The 16082-nt window shown below is 37.3% G+C and overlaps 1 pseudogene; it reads left to right on the top strand.

Annotated features, from left to right (window-relative positions):
- The first annotated feature begins 12773 nt into the window (after nt 1–12773).
- On the top strand, nt 12774–13354 carry LOC105864174 (ER membrane protein complex subunit 4 pseudogene; annotated as a pseudogene).
- Nucleotides 13355–16082: the final 2728 nt, after the last annotated feature.

The following is a 16082-nucleotide window of genomic DNA, read 5'->3' as shown; positions in this document are numbered from 1 at the left end:
TTGCTCAAAATCTCGATATACAAGTTCAAGAAGCTCAGAGGACCCCTGGGAGATTCAATGCAAACAGGAAGACGTCATGACATGCAGTCATCAGACTGACCAAAGTATCAACTAAAGAGGCCCTTCTAAGAGCTGTAAGACAAAAGAAGCATGTGACATACAAGGGAAAGCCAATTCGAATAACACCAGACTTCTCTAATGAGACTTTACAAGCAAGGAGAGACTGGGGCCCCATTCTCACTCTTCTGAAACAAAACAATGCCCACCCTAGAATCTTTTTCTCTGCAAAACTAAGCTTCATATATGAAGGAGAAATAAAGACATTCTCAGACAAGCAAAGTCTCAGAGAATTCACCAAGACAAGACCAGCCCTACAAGAAGTACTCAAAACAGTGTTATCCACAGAACACCATAATAAAAACTCACGAATATAAAAACAACCAAAACCCAAAGATTAAAGGCCAGATAATACAATGGCTCAAGAGAGAAATCAAAGCAACAACATCCAACCCAACACAATGAACAGTAATCTACCTTACCTATCAGTTCCCTCAATAAATGTGAATGGCTTAAACTCTCCACTCAAGAGACATAGGCTGGCTGAATGGATAAGAAAATACAGGCCAAGTAAATACTGTCTTCAGGAAACACATCTAACCTGCAAGGATGCATATAGACTAAAAGTAAAAGGGTGGAGATCAGTATTCCAGGCAAGTGGAAGCCAAAAGAAGGCTGGTGTGGCAGTTCTAATTTCAGACGATTTAGTTTTTAAACAAACAAAAGTAGTGAAAGACAAAGAGGGTCATTATATAATGGTGAAAGGCACACTTCAACAAGAAGAGATAACAATTTTAAATATATATGCACCCAACTTAGGTGCACCCAGATTCATAAAGCAAACCTTACTGGATCTAAGCAAATGGATTAATAGAAACTCCATAATCACCAGAGATTTCAACACCCCACTGACGGCACAAGACAGATCCTCCAAACAGAAAATTAATAAAGAAATAATGGACTTAAACAAAACCTTGGAACAACTGGGTCTGACTGACATCTACAGGACATTCTACCTACAATCCACTGAATATACGTTCTTCTCATCAGCTCACGGGACATTCTCTAAGATTGACCATTTCCTAGGACACAAAGTAAATCTCAAGAAATTTAAAAAAATAGAAATCATACCATGTACCTTCTCAGATCACAGTGGAATAAAAGTAGAAATCAACCCTAACAGAAACACACATTTCTACACAAAAACGTGGAAGTTAAACAACCTCCTACTAAATGATTACTTCATAAATGAAGAAATCAAGATGGAAATAAAAAAATTCTATACTTCTACACTGCTTGTGGGACTGCAAATTAGTTCAACCTCTGTGTAAAGCAATATGGAGATACCTTAAAGCGATACAAGTGAACCTACCATTTGATCCAGTAATCCCATTGCTGGGCATCTACCCAAAAGATCCAATGACACTCTACAAAAAAGACACCTGCACTCGAATGTTTATAGCAGCACAATTCATAATTGCAAGGCTGTGGAAACAGCCCAAGTGCCCATCAATCCAAGAATGGATTAATAAAATGTGGTATATGTATACCATGGAGTACTATTCAGCTCTAAGAAACAATGGTGATATAGCACATCTTATATTTTCCTGGTTAGAGCTGGAACCCGTACTATTAAGTGAAGTTTCCCAAGAATGGAAAAACAAACACCACATATACTCACCAGCAAATTGGTATTAACTGAACAGCACCTAAGTGGTCACATAGGTACTGTAGTAATAGGGTATTGGGCAGGGGGGAGGGGGGCGGGTATATACATAAATGAGTGAGATGTGCACCATCTGGGGGATGGTCATGCTGGAGACTCAGACTTGTGGGGGGGGGATGGGCATTTATTGAAACCTTAAAATCTGTACCCCCATAATATGCTGAAATAAAAAAAAAAAGAATATGCAGGTCTAGCAGTAGGGAATTAGCTATATGAACTATGGTAACTTCACATAACTGAGTAAAACTCAGCTTTTGGGAGGTGACTTCCACTTCCAGCAGAGATAAAGTAACAAGAATATGATTTGCCTTTCTATGTGACATAACAACAGGAAAAATAGATAAGATATGCAAAACAATAATTGACAGAGCAATAGACATTGATTAACAAAGAATGGTAACCTGGAGAGATAGGAAACAAATAAGGAGGGTCCTACAACTGCTTTAGCTTATTGTCATGATCAGCATATCCATGTTAGAAAACTACCTGAGAGTGGGTAAAAAAAACTCCCAGAAGTGAATACTAGTAAGAGTGTTCAGCATGAACATAGGTCCAGGAACAATGCCTGTCAGAATGGCAAACCTCAATATATATAGGCAGTGACCAGAAGGGAGTTGCCTCAGTATGGGGAATAAGTAATCTTAACCTAAACACTATTCTGGACCTGCCTAACAAATCTTAAAAAACAATATCTATCACTTAGTAAGATAAAATTCATAATCCCTGGCATCCAAACAAAAAATATAAGAAAAACAAAGAAAGAGGGAAAAAATTACCACTATTGAAATAAAACAACCAATCAAAAATGCTCCAGAATTGACACCAAGGTTAAAATTAGCACAGGACATTAAAGCAGACATTATAAATACATTTTCTACATGGTCGAAAGTGAAATAAAGACATGAAAATTATTTTAATAGATTCAAATAAAATTTCTAGAGAATAAACAGACAATGTCTGAGATTACAAATAAAAGCAACCACAAGAAAAACACTGGATATAACTGACATCTGATTGGACATTGCAGAAGAAATATTAGTGAACTTAAATATAGAGAAGAAAACCTATCCCAAATAAAACTGTAAGATAAAACAGAATCTAAAAACATAAAAAGAGCATCAGTGAGCTGTGAAAAAATTTCACATAACCTAATATATGTGTAATAGGAATCCCTGAAGGAGAGAAGGGTGGGGCAAAGTAAAAGCACACAAAAGAAAAATATTGGAAGAAACAACGGTTATATTTTTTCCTAAATTTGATAAAAACTCTCAACCCACATATGCAAGAAACCCTAAGCAAAGAAACAAGGAGAAAATAGAATCTGAAAGCACCCTCCCCCAATAGCCAGCAAGAAAATGATGTCCCCAGTGACGCTACTGCAGTTGCTGACTACAGCTGCAACTCTGTCAATAATCTGAATGAGCTTGGTAATGAACAAAGCTCCAGATGCAAGCTAGCCTGCCCACTACAAGCACTGTGGCTGTGAAACCTCAAGCAGAGAACCTAGATAGTCTACATCTGGACTCCTGACCTCTACAACTGTGAGATAATAAATCAGTGTTGTCTTAAACCACTATGTTTGTGGTAATTTGTTACACAGCAATAGAAAACTAATGCAAACACGAAGTGGGATTTATTCTGGGAATGTAAGGTTAGTGTAACATTTAAAAATCAGTTGATACTACAATGTCATTGACAACTGATTTTTCAACCAAGGTGCAAAGATAATTTAGCGAAGGATGAATAGGTTTTTATTTTTCAATAAATGAGATTGAAATAACTGGGTAGCCATATCTTAAAAAAAAAAAAAATCTTTAATCCATACTCCACACCAAAACTAACTCAAAATGGATCAGAGACCATATACAACCTAAAGCTAGAAAACTTATAGGAAAAACAACAGTGAAAATCTTTATGATCTTGGACTAAAATAAGATTTCTCTACTATGACACCCACTTCACAATCCAAAAGAACAAACTGATAAATTAGATAACATCAAAATGATTTATGGTCTTCAAAAGACACTGTAAAGAGAATGAAAAGACAAACTACAGGCTAGGAAAAATATTTGTAACGATGTATCTGATAAAAGACTTGTATCCAGAATATATAAAAAATGCCCCAAATTTAATAAGAAAACAACTCAGTAAATAAATATGAATAGATGTTAGAAGACACGTCATTGAAAAAGACACATGGATATCAAATAAGCACATGAAAAGATTCTTAACATCACTATTCATTACAGAAATACGGAAATACAAATTAATAACCATGAGAAAGCACTACTGACATGTCAGAATGCCTCAAATTAATAAGACTGACAATGAAAATGTTGTTGGTAAAGTTGTAGAGGACCTGAAACTCCTGTATAATGCTAACAGAAGAGTAAAATGATACAACTACTATGGAAAACAGTTTGCCAATTTCTTAAATAGGTAAATATCCACCAACCATATAATCTGGCCATTTAACACATAGGTATTTTCTTAAGAGAGTTAAGTGGATTTGTCCATATGAGAAGTATATGCTAATGTTCATAGCAGCTGTATTTATAATAGCCAAAAACTGGGAATAATTCTAATGTCCATCACAGGTGAATGAATAAATAAATTGTGGTTGGTATATTCACACAATGTTATACTACATGGCAATAAAAAAGAATGAAGTTTTGATACATACTATAACATGGATATTCTCAAAAATAATTATACTTAGTGAAAGACGCCAGACCAAAAAAAAAATTGCATGATTTCAATTATATGAAATTATAGAAAATGCAAACCCATAGATCATGATAAGAAGGAGATCAGTAGTTGCTTTATGACAGAACGAAAAGAGAGAGAGGAATTGTGTGTGGGCAGGAAGAAAGTTGTGGAGGTGGTAGATATGTGATTGTGGTGATGATTTCATGGGTATACACATATGCCTAAACTTATCAAGTTGTATACTTAGCAAACATGTGCAGTGTATTGTTTAACAAGTATGCCCCAATAATACTGCCTGAAAAACAAAGAGTGAAGAATATCCGTGTGTACTGATTTGGGAGCACATCAAGGTACCTTAAATGAAATGTTTCAAGCACAGCAGTGCATACAGTATGCTACATTGGCATAAGAAAAAAGGAAAAGTAAGTATATTTATTTCTATTGCTTGCTTCTGCATAAAGGATGAGCAAACACTAACGAAATGGTCATTGATGGAAAATGAATTAGGAGAGGAATGGGAATGAGACTCCTCAGTGTATGATTGTGTTTCATTTTAATTTTTGCCATGTAAATATGGTAAACTATTTCAAAATAGTATAATCAAAAACGCTGCTACAACCCAAATTTCCATCAACTGATGAATGGATAAATAAAAGGTGACACAACCTTTTATTTATATCACAGAATTAAATAAAGGAATGATCATTCAGAAAAAAAACAAGAAATAAAGTACCTGCTACGACAGGGATGAACCTTGAAAACATTACACTAAGTGAAAGAAGCCAGTCGGAAGAGACCACACATTGTGTGATTCCATTTATTTGAAATGTTCAGAAGAGCAAATCCATAGAGACAGAAAGTAGATTAGCGATGGCCAAGGGCTTGAAGCAAGACATTGTTGTAACTACTAAAGGATGTGAGGTTTCTTTTTAGGGTGATAAAATGATTTAAAATTAAGTTGTGGTGATGATTGCACATATTTATAATTGTACTAAAAACCACTGACTTGTATACCTTATATGATGAATGGTGTGGTGGGTAAACTGTAATCTCAATACAGTTGTTAAATATACTGTTTTCATAAATATTCGTTGAAATTCACAATGTATTTGGAATCTTTGTATATAGTATTTTATTTGTATTTTTGATAGCCATCTATTGAAGAAAATGCATATTATAGTCCTTATTTGACAGGCACAAAGAAATAATGCATTACTTCTTTCCATATCTATCAGCAAATGAGTCAAGCAAGGGTAGAACCATTAGAAAGCCTAAACTGAAGTGCTTCAAACCGCTCAGGACTATAGATAACCCATCCTCACTCACATGTGTACTGGTATATGTGGTTCCACAATTGCTTCCACGCCACGCTGCCCAGAGATACACTTTTCCACAAATTGGAAGCGATCAGCAGATGGAGTCAGAAATTCTTCCCATACGGACTCTTGCTGACAGGTGCAAAATAATCAAATATGGAATGATCCTTGGAGCTCATGGGAGGTCATGCTAGGGTTCATTTAAGTATATTTGAACTGATCAATTGATGAGGCAAACTTAATATCATATGACTTATCGATTAAATGTTCATTCAACTTCCTAGACTGTGTTATGGAACAGAAAATCTAAAACTTTAACTCCAGATGGGTGGTCTGGAGACAGGACCAGCTGTGCAGGGAAAATGACAGGACAAAAAGACACAAAGTCAAAGGTAGATAAGCCTGGGATTGCAAAAGTTACAGAATTAGGTCAATAAAGTGTCAGCATTTCAGTACCGAAAAAGTACAAATTAGGAGCTTAGGAATAACTTAACTTGATTAAATTAGATGACTACGGGATAAGAAGACCACACACAGCAAGTAAAAAATAAACCCAGATCTAATTATTGTTCTTTCAAATTATTTAGAGAATCATTATAATTGGAAACAAAAATTCCATGCTGACAGAGGTGACAGGATTCTTCAGGAACTGCCACCCTAATGCAAAACCACGGAATTAAATAGAGCTTCTATTTATCATCACACGCTCAAAGACGACGACCACGGAGGTAAAAACTCACAACTTGAGAGAATTTAAGAACAAAGCAGAAAAAAGGAATAAGTGAAGCTGATCACTTAACCTGAAGTTAATAGAGAATACAAATCAGACTATTTGCCCCAAAGCTATGCACATTTTATCCACCTATAAATGGCATTGTGACTGCGTTTTCAAGTATTTTATTCTTAATTTAGGCACCTAGTAAAAACCATGACATTTTCCTGTTTAAAATGAAGGGGAAAAAAACACTCTGAATATTTTAAATGCCTGGATTATGTCTATTTCCGAATCAGCTTCCTTTGCTTTCTTTACACAAATATTAGAATTAAGAAATATATTTATATATAGGGAAGAAGAAAGGAAAAGTTTAGAATTTCCTTCTTGGATATAAACAAGAAGAAAATCCTTCTCCCCCGGCTTCCAGAGCCAAGGGGGACAATGAATGTATTGTTGTGTTTAGAAAAAAGTAACTAATGTTTCTGAACTTGAGAAAATCTGCAAGAGTAGACTCCCATGGATTCACTGCTGTCTGAACATGTGCCTTAGCCAAAGGATTTGCTCTGACTCTGGATACTTAGATAACTAACAGTTTTAAGGGGGAAAAAATCATATTTAAAATTCCACTATATGTGATAATCGAGGTGCCACAAAGCCCAGGGCTAATGTGTGTGAAAAATGCTCCAATTAAGCCATTTTCCAAACACTCCCCTACTCTATGTTCCTCCGTATCTAAAAAATGTCATTATTCAGACCCTACACCTTCTATACAGTTCAAGACAATCAATCAACAGTATGTAAGTCTCCGTTACAAATCAAAATCATGCTAGAAAAGAAAGAAGAGTGGTCCAGCCACATGGTCCTATTAGGGTCAGGTTGGCTGGCTGTCCTCCATCCCTCTGCAGCCCTCTGCATTTCCCTTGCTCTCTGACGCTTGTCTTTTCCAGCTGCCTCCTAGGCCCCCAGCCCATAGGACCTCCATCTCCCCTCCATCCCTGTCCTCATTTCTCACCTCACTCAGTTGTGGTCTAGAGCAAGGTCTGTAGCTTCTGTTACCATTTCGACAATTTCAGTGCCATTCTCTTAGGAAACAGTAGCAAGAATCATGAAGGATCTGGGATTTTACCCTACTTTTAAGTTAGCAAATTAGTCTGCAACAGTTGCCTGTGACAGACAAAAGAAACAAGATCCCTGAGTCCAAGTAGGACAGTCTGTCATTTTACAACGGTAGCTGTAGCCAGAGTGTCAGCACTCATGCTGTCTCCCCAAGCCTCAATACGCCAAAGGAAGTATCTACAGGGACAGAGGTGCCTGCCCAGGCAGTGGGCTATGGTGACAGAAAAGAAATTCAGAGCTTAGGGAACTTGAATCTTTTCTATAGGTAGTAAGTATGCCAGGGGGCATTTTCTTTAGTCTACCGGACAGGAAGCATGCCTATCCTTTGCCCGGGAGGGAGACACCATCTCTGTTTTCCAAGACTGTTCCCTGTACAAACACCCTAGAAAGGACAGTCACGTGCAGTCGGGGCTTCTGTCAAGCGAAGAGCAGAAACGTGAGACACCCTCAGAGGATGGTATCCCAGCACATCACGGCGCCATTCTCACTGGTGAGGACAGAAAGGAAACGTGGGCAGGAACGCTTTTGCCTCCAATGAGTGCTTCATGGGAGCCTGAGAACAAATAGAGAAATGCATCAAAACAAAAGCCATTAGAGATTACACAGGGACCACAGGCTGGCCCCAGGGACAGCAAGAGGGGAGTAGACACCCTGAAGAGTGTCTTGTCTTAACTTGAATCTACACAGATAGATCAGATTCAATAGCTGTTGCCGGTCAAAAGTAAAGCACACAGGACCTCATCGATTCTGAAAAAAAAAAGAAAAACAAAAAGGAAAAAATTGTGGCCATTAAAATGCTGGCTGAGAAATTCAAGAAATTGGTGGTCTTCTTTGAGAGTTTACAGTTGCACAAACTGGGCCTTTCTCTTCCCTCTTCTTCTCTTTCCCTACCCAGCCTCTCCCATCCCCTCCTGCTAAAGCCTCTGCTTTGAAACTAGCACAAGTGATTTCTGGAGTTGTAGACACTTTTTCCATCACCACTCAGAGAAGGCAGGAGGAGGAGGAGTTCTGGAACCCGTTAGCATGGGTGCAACTGCAGCAAAGATATTCTCGGAGATTCACATTGGAACCCCATGTGGTCTTCAGAATTGATGAAATGAGCACGTACAACTTCTAAAGGAAAATGTTTTCTAAAGAATCTTCCTGAAAGGTTTCAGAATGTAGCCATGTGTGGGTTAAAGACTGTCTTTCTATGGATGTGATGACATTTACAGATTGACTGATTTGACTGTTCTTCCCAAAGATTTTCATAAGGTTTTGAATAAACATAATTCAGTCCTCATACAAACATCCTACTCCACAAAAACCAAAAAGTGGGAATAATGCAACATAACCCAGCTACAAAAAGGAAAAATGGGTATGATATTTTTAACATTCACTTACTGATTAATGTTCAGTGGAACATGCTGTTAAAAAATGCAAATAACTAGATTTCCTCTTCTAAGGCATAAACCTGAAAAACTTAAGTACTATGTCTGTTCTACAGCTGCCAGCAAACACTGTCCCAGGGAACAAGAACTATCATGTGTATGTCTGCAGCAATGAGGGGTGAGAAGATCCATAGACCTTTTCAAATTTTTCTATAAAGTGAGTAAAAATTAAAATTGGTTACAAACTGATAAGCACTTTATACAATGGCGATTAGGAGTTGCAAAAACCAAAACAACAAAAACTCCAAAAATCTAATGAAATCTCCACTGGCCTAGGCCCTGATCCACCTAAGAGACAGCAGAGGTGAGACCAACTGGTGCAGAGAAACCTAAAGTGGAGAAATTTATGAGTAAAACTTTCAGTTTGCTCTTTGGTTCTATTGAATTGCAGTTCCATTTAGACAAGTAAGCCTAAAAGCTTACATTCCCTTTCTTCCACTTCTAATGGCTAGTTTTTTTATTCCCTGGGTGTGACTAAGTTAGAACATTCTTACTGGTTGGGGTGTTCTCTCCTGGAGGGAATTTGAATGAGCATAAGCAGTTGTTTTCTGGCCTGTATTAGATTGTGCCTGGGGTTGAAAGCCATTTATGCATCGTATGCCTTAGAATAAGGTTCTTATTTACTTGTCCATAGATAAATGGTTGCAAATGATTACAACAGCAAAGGTAATTCCACATAGTCCAGGAATCAGATGTGCACTGTTAAAAGCAAGGGAGAGAGAGGGGCAGGGAAGGGTAAGAGTATAGAATGGTCCCGACTTACAATGGTTCAAAAACGATTTTTTAACTTTACCATGGTGCAAAGCGGATACGAATTCAGTAGAAATCATATTTCAAGTACTCAAACCATTCTGTTTTTCACTTTCATTATAATATTCAATAAATTACATGAGAAATTCAACACTTCAGTATAAAATAGGCTTTGTGTTAGGTGATTTTGCCCAACTACAGGCTAATTTGAGTGTTCTGAGTGTAAGGTTGACTAGGCTAAGGCTGGGTAGGTTAGATGTATTGAATGCATTTTTGAGTTTCTATATTTTTGAGTTACAATGGGTTTACCATCATAACCCCATCATAAGTCAAGGAGCATCAGTATTGTTTGTTTTAAAGAGTAAAAAAACCAGAGAGTTACAGAATACGGAAACCTCAATAATTTGTATTTAAATTGCTCATTGTAGGACACTGCTCACAAATCTATATTCCTATGGTAATTCCATAGACAATTTGGTTTATTACTTGTTCTGTTTTATAACTGGTTGATTTCTTGCTAAGCTGTCTTTTTAGTCCTAAAGAATTCTAAAGGTCTGAAAATTATGTTGATAAATAAAAATAAAATGGCTAAATACTAGACAGGTTATTTGACACGGATACACTGAAGGTGTTGCAGAGACACAATGTATGACTCAGGAAGAAATCTTCCTATTGTCAAACTCAGCCTGGAATGGGCTCTCACCTTGGCTGCCTCTCCCATCACAGGAAGAACAGATGAGAATGTGCCCGGCATGGGGGCAGCCTCCTCAAAAGTAGCAGTCTGGGCAGCTTGGACAAAAGCAAACTATTTAAAAGCAAAGTAAGTGATGACTCTGTAACAAAGGGTTTAACTCTGATAAACTGAGAGACAGGTAGCACTTTGAAATTATCACTAAGTGCCCTGGTACGAAGAAGATAATCTGAGAAGAGAGAGCTAAATTCTGTGAGTGACATGTGGCAAAAGGCTTCACCAGTCCATCAAGAGGATGGGTTGGGCTCAGCCACTCAAATGTAGTGCACAGTAGCTGCACTAAGTGTACTATTCAGTTATGCTTAAGGACAGAGATCATAAAATGTGTAGCCCTCCAGGATGGGTTCATTGTCTACTAATAGCTTTGCTGTCTTCCCAAAGGCCCAAATTATAGAAGCCTTTTTAATGTTAAATATAATTACCTGAAGCAGGTACACCTCATCTAATAGAATCTACTGATACTGGTGCACAGAGCTTTTGTATTTTTTGGAGAATGTTAATACAACAAAGGTCTTTTCTCTCAGACTGGGCTATACTTTGTATTCTCTCACTGAGCAAGAGAATATATTTACTATAGGCATAACCTAAATATTTCATGGAGAAGAGAAATCTCAGAGCAGAGTATTTTTGTAAATATGCCAACAGATCCTGACATTTTTTGTCTGGTCCTAAAGAAATGTTGGTGAATCAGGAAATGTAGCTACTAATAGGGCTATACCTTATGTGGAAGGTGTGCCACACAGGGAAGATACAAGGAGAATGTACAAATTAATCGAATGTAGTTTATTTATCAAATTAGCCCTCAATAGGAAAACAAAACATTTATTTGCTTTTGTTTTGTTTCGTGCCCTTAAATAATTCTAGACTCCCATCTGAACTCATTGACAGGAAACTTAATCCTAGTTATTCCTGGGATTCCCCTCCCAGGGATTTGCTAAGATCCTGAGGTTCTATGCATGCCCAAAGATCTGGACACCAGTTTTGAAAATGGTTATCAATGCACTGTTGTCACCTAGTCACCTGCTGTTTCGCTCTGCCTGGCCCTTTAGCTGTGGCAGCTCTGCGATCTCTAAGTGGTGGTGTAGACACGGAACATTTGTGTAAACCCAGAAGGCAGCCCGCTAGATGCACCAGTCACTTCCTCACCTGGGGCCCTGCCACTCACATGCTGTAGCTAGGAGACCCCTACCATTTGATGTCTGTCCAGTCTGGGGGAAACAGCTCCCCTCTACTGGGCCTCATCAGTATTTCTGCCTAACATGCTCATGTTGACAAACTTTAGCTGTTACAAAACATAGGTGGAGTTGTTGTGTTTCACCAGACTTTGTTCTGAGGCCTCTAAAAATCCAAGGCAGGAATAAAACCTAAGTCCTCAAAAGGAATCTAGTTACCTCAAGGACTTCGAGAAGGGCGTGAAGAAGGTTTGCTGCACAGAGAAAACACAAATTAATTGATCAATAAATTGTCCCCATATTATATAATATTCTGCTCCTGATCATGTGACCCACTGGTATTATCTTCACCTCCCATTTCCTCTTTGGAATAAGTGGAAATTAAAATTCCTGCCCCCTCCTCTTTGGAATATAATGTCTTTTGCTTGTCTGTTTGCATTATTTACTCTGATTGGATTTCTTATTTAAAAACTTATTACTCAAATCTACATTCTTGTATGACATTAATAAGTCAAACATTGAAGAGGGGAGGAAAGATGGGCTTATACTGCTGTCGTAGTTCTGATCATTAATTTAGTCCCGAGTGTTTACTGTGAGCTGGGTACTGTCCTGCCTATATACACATCATAATCAGTCCCTGAGAGAAGTCTTCTATGTTGTGCTTTTCAATCCACCCCCAGCACATCCATGAGGAATTGGTAATGATCACTACGAATCTGTTTCTACAGACATGATTTAATAGTTCTTCATTAACAACAAAAATGAGAAATGAAATTGAGGCAAGAGTTTTAAAAATATAAGAACATGGTTAAAGTTATATCACCTTCTTTTACATGGAAGACTGTTTATATATGAAAGGAAATATATCTTAGAACACATTTAAGAAAAAGAATTTTTAAAAAACAATGCAACAGGAGTGCGCTTTGGAGTGAGAAGCCGCCGGGGTTTAGAAAGCTGCCGTCGACATGCTGTCGGCCCAGGGGAGCCTGGTAGCCAACCGAGGCCGGCGCTTCCAGTGGGCCATTGAGCTGAGCGGGCCTGGAGGAGGCAGCAGGGGCCGAAGTGACAGGGCAGTGGCCAGGGAGACTCACTTTACCCAGTCGGTTACTTGGACAAGCAAGTGCCTGATACCAGTGTGCAAGAGACAGACTGCATCCTGGTGGAGAAGCGCTGCTGGGACATTGCCTGGGGTCCCTTCAAACAGATTCCCATGAACCTCTTCATCATGTACATGGCAGGCAATACTATCTCCATCTTCCCTACTATGATGGTGTGTGTGATGGCCTGGCAACCCATTCAGGCACTTATGGCCATTTCAGCCACTTTCAAAATGTTAGAAAGTTCAAGCCAGAAGTTTCTTCAGGGTTTGGTCTATCTTATTGGGAACCTGATGGGTTTGGCTTTGGCTGTTTACAAGTGCCAGTCCATGGGACTGTTGCCTACACATGCATCAGACTGGTCAGCCTTCATTGAGCCTCCTGAGAGAATGGAGTTCAGTGGTGGAGGACTGCTTTTGTGAACCTGAGAAAGCAGCACCTGGTGCCTATGTATTTGGGTCTTATTTATATCCTCCTTTTTTGCCCAGTGGCTCCTCATCATACTCTTAAAATAATCACTCATATTGAAAAAAACCAAAAAGGTCTCTTCTTCATGGTGAGGAGATAGATCCTACTAGGAGGACAATGTTCACATTATTACAAACACAAATAAACTGTACCACAACCCCTGACTGAAAAAAAAAAACCAATGCAACATAAAATAAAAGAAATAATTAATTGTATTAAGAAAATACAGGGTTCAGGAAAAGACTCAAAAACACCTAACAAAAGTGGTTAGTGGCCAGAGACTTCTGAAAGCAATTAAGAGAGGAAATTGAGAGATCAAAGATCGGAGAGGGGGAAAAGTGAGATGATAGTATAGATGCAAAGGTGGTCTTCCATGTGGCGAGAGGGCACAATGTCAACGTGGGTAGGAAGCAACAGACAGATTAAGAGCCAGACGCTGCCCTAGAGTTCATGTTCCTTGGCCCGGTTGCAACAGCAGATGCAGCAGAAATAATACAGGACCAAGGAGGCAGCAGCAATTTTAACTCAGGTAAAGCACAGGATTGCAAAGATGAATATTCCTACAGGTGGAAAGTATAAGAAAAAGTAGAGCAGAAGAGGAAAAATACTCATAAATTAAAACATAATAAATACTTTGTTAGTTCAAATAAATTTAGTTTTGCATAGGTTGTTAGTTTTATATGTCCTAGTCATAATCTTTAGAGAAATTAAAATGAGTTAAGGTTAAGTGAAATAATATATATTCTGTGCTTATTTTAAGTTGCTTTATAACTATGTGAAATGCCTCCAAAATCTTCTAAAACTTTTGGTTACAAATAATAACACATGAAAAAGTACTTGATAGTTCTAAGAAAAAAGGAATATAAATAATTAGGATAGTAGTATTATATAAATTAATTGTAGAATTTATTTCAAATTAGTCTAGGATTATTTTTAAAAATGTTCTTTTTCTTATAATTTTATAATATTTTAATGTAAATATCACTTTTTAAATAACTAAATAATATTTATAGTAGATATTTATGATAGATATCTTTATTTTAAAATATTTTGATTGTTTAAAATATTTGATTACTATCTACTCAAGGTAGAATATACCAAGCCACATAAAAATATATATTGTTCTATTTCCCTGTAAAGTAGTAGCTTTTTTAACTGTGCTTTGCTTTTCAGATGATTTAAGAGGTTAGAACTATATTAAAAACAGGAATTTGTCATTAGTTATCACCATTTATTATCAAGAAACCCTCATAATTCATAAAGTAGCAATTAAATTGGTATATGGTTTCCCAAAAATAAATTAAAAATCCATGGAAACATTGAGTCTGTTTGAAAAAATAAAATTAGAATCAACAAATAAGCCAGCATTTTCCACAATGACGGCATCAACAATCCTTTTACTCTTTTTAGAGCACATTATGAAAAATAAGCAGAAATAAAGGGGAAAAAAAGACAATTCTAGGAGTCTGGTGGGTATTTTTCGCAGGATTAGAGAGGATAATCAATACAGAAATAGTTCTCAGTTTGATTTTATGACGTGTTGCTTTTCATTCAAAAAAGAATTTTCGTAAATCTAATACCTATTTCAAGTAACTTTCCTACTACTATTTAAAATAGCATTTTCCTCAAGGCAAGAGTAAAGAACAGCTTTGGGGACTGAGTTGTGTTGAAATGGCAAATCAGTAGGGTAGTGACTGTTCAGCAGTGAAAGTGTGAAATGGGAAGCATTCTGAAACAGCATCATTATACTGAGTATTTTGTAGGATTATTCACACACATATACTAAGAAAAGGATGATAAATGTAGGGTCAAACTTTCATGTCTTAAACAGTTGTGCTACTGATTTGAAACTTTTACATGGAGCATGTTTAGAATTATATCAATTTTAAACCAGATCAGACTTAAAATTGTCAGTGTCTGAAAATTTTCAATGTACTCAAATGGTTAAAGGAATCACTAGCTTCTCCTATAAAATGAGACTAACTGTTAAATGTGTACCTTGAAGTAATGTATAGGGTGAAATACTGATTTAATCTAATGAACTCAAGTTACACAAAAAATAACCTTGGTTACTCTTCCTTCATTTATGTGTTTAAACACAGCAGAAATTTGTGGGCTGCTGATACACACCCCAAGGCACATTCTATAGATAAACAGGAGACTTTGTTCACTGGATCTTTTCATTCAGAGCCTTTCATGAGCTGTGAATTCCCTCTAAAAGCACCTATCAGCATGAATAAACTGATAAAAGCAAATGTGTGAAATGCCTTTCAGTTAACTAACAGGCATGACTCCAAATTCTAGAACTCACACTGCTTTCATCTGAAACTCTACCCCAAGATGATGGTAAACATGATTTGATGGAAGGTCCTTCACTAAAGTTACCAGATCTTTGGCCTATTGTGGCGTGATAGTTAATGGAAAGCTTTGTTAGACATTCCTGTATGGCCTTTCAGATTGTATCCTGTGACTGTGGTATTCCCACTTTGTATGAAAAATCAGATTAATAAATCCATTCAGCCTTCCCAGAACATCCATTTATTTATCTATTCATTCAGTAGCTGCCACTCAGGAGAATACAGAGGTGACAAAATTACGGCCCATACCTCCAAAGTCCAGTAAAGACATCATGCTTATAGCCAAGTTAATTAAAATATATATATATATATATACGTATATATATGTATATATATAGTAGCAAAAACTGATAGAACTGTGGGGAGATATTGACAAATTCGCAAGAATGAGATATCTCAATTACTGATAGGACAACAG

The sequence above is a fragment of the Microcebus murinus genome, chromosome 13 (assembly GCF_040939455.1).
Source record: "Microcebus murinus isolate Inina chromosome 13, M.murinus_Inina_mat1.0, whole genome shotgun sequence".
In the NCBI taxonomy this organism is placed as follows: domain Eukaryota; kingdom Metazoa; phylum Chordata; class Mammalia; order Primates; family Cheirogaleidae; genus Microcebus; species Microcebus murinus.
Note: the sequence above shows the minus strand (reverse complement) of the source record. Positions and strands in the feature narration are given on the sequence as shown.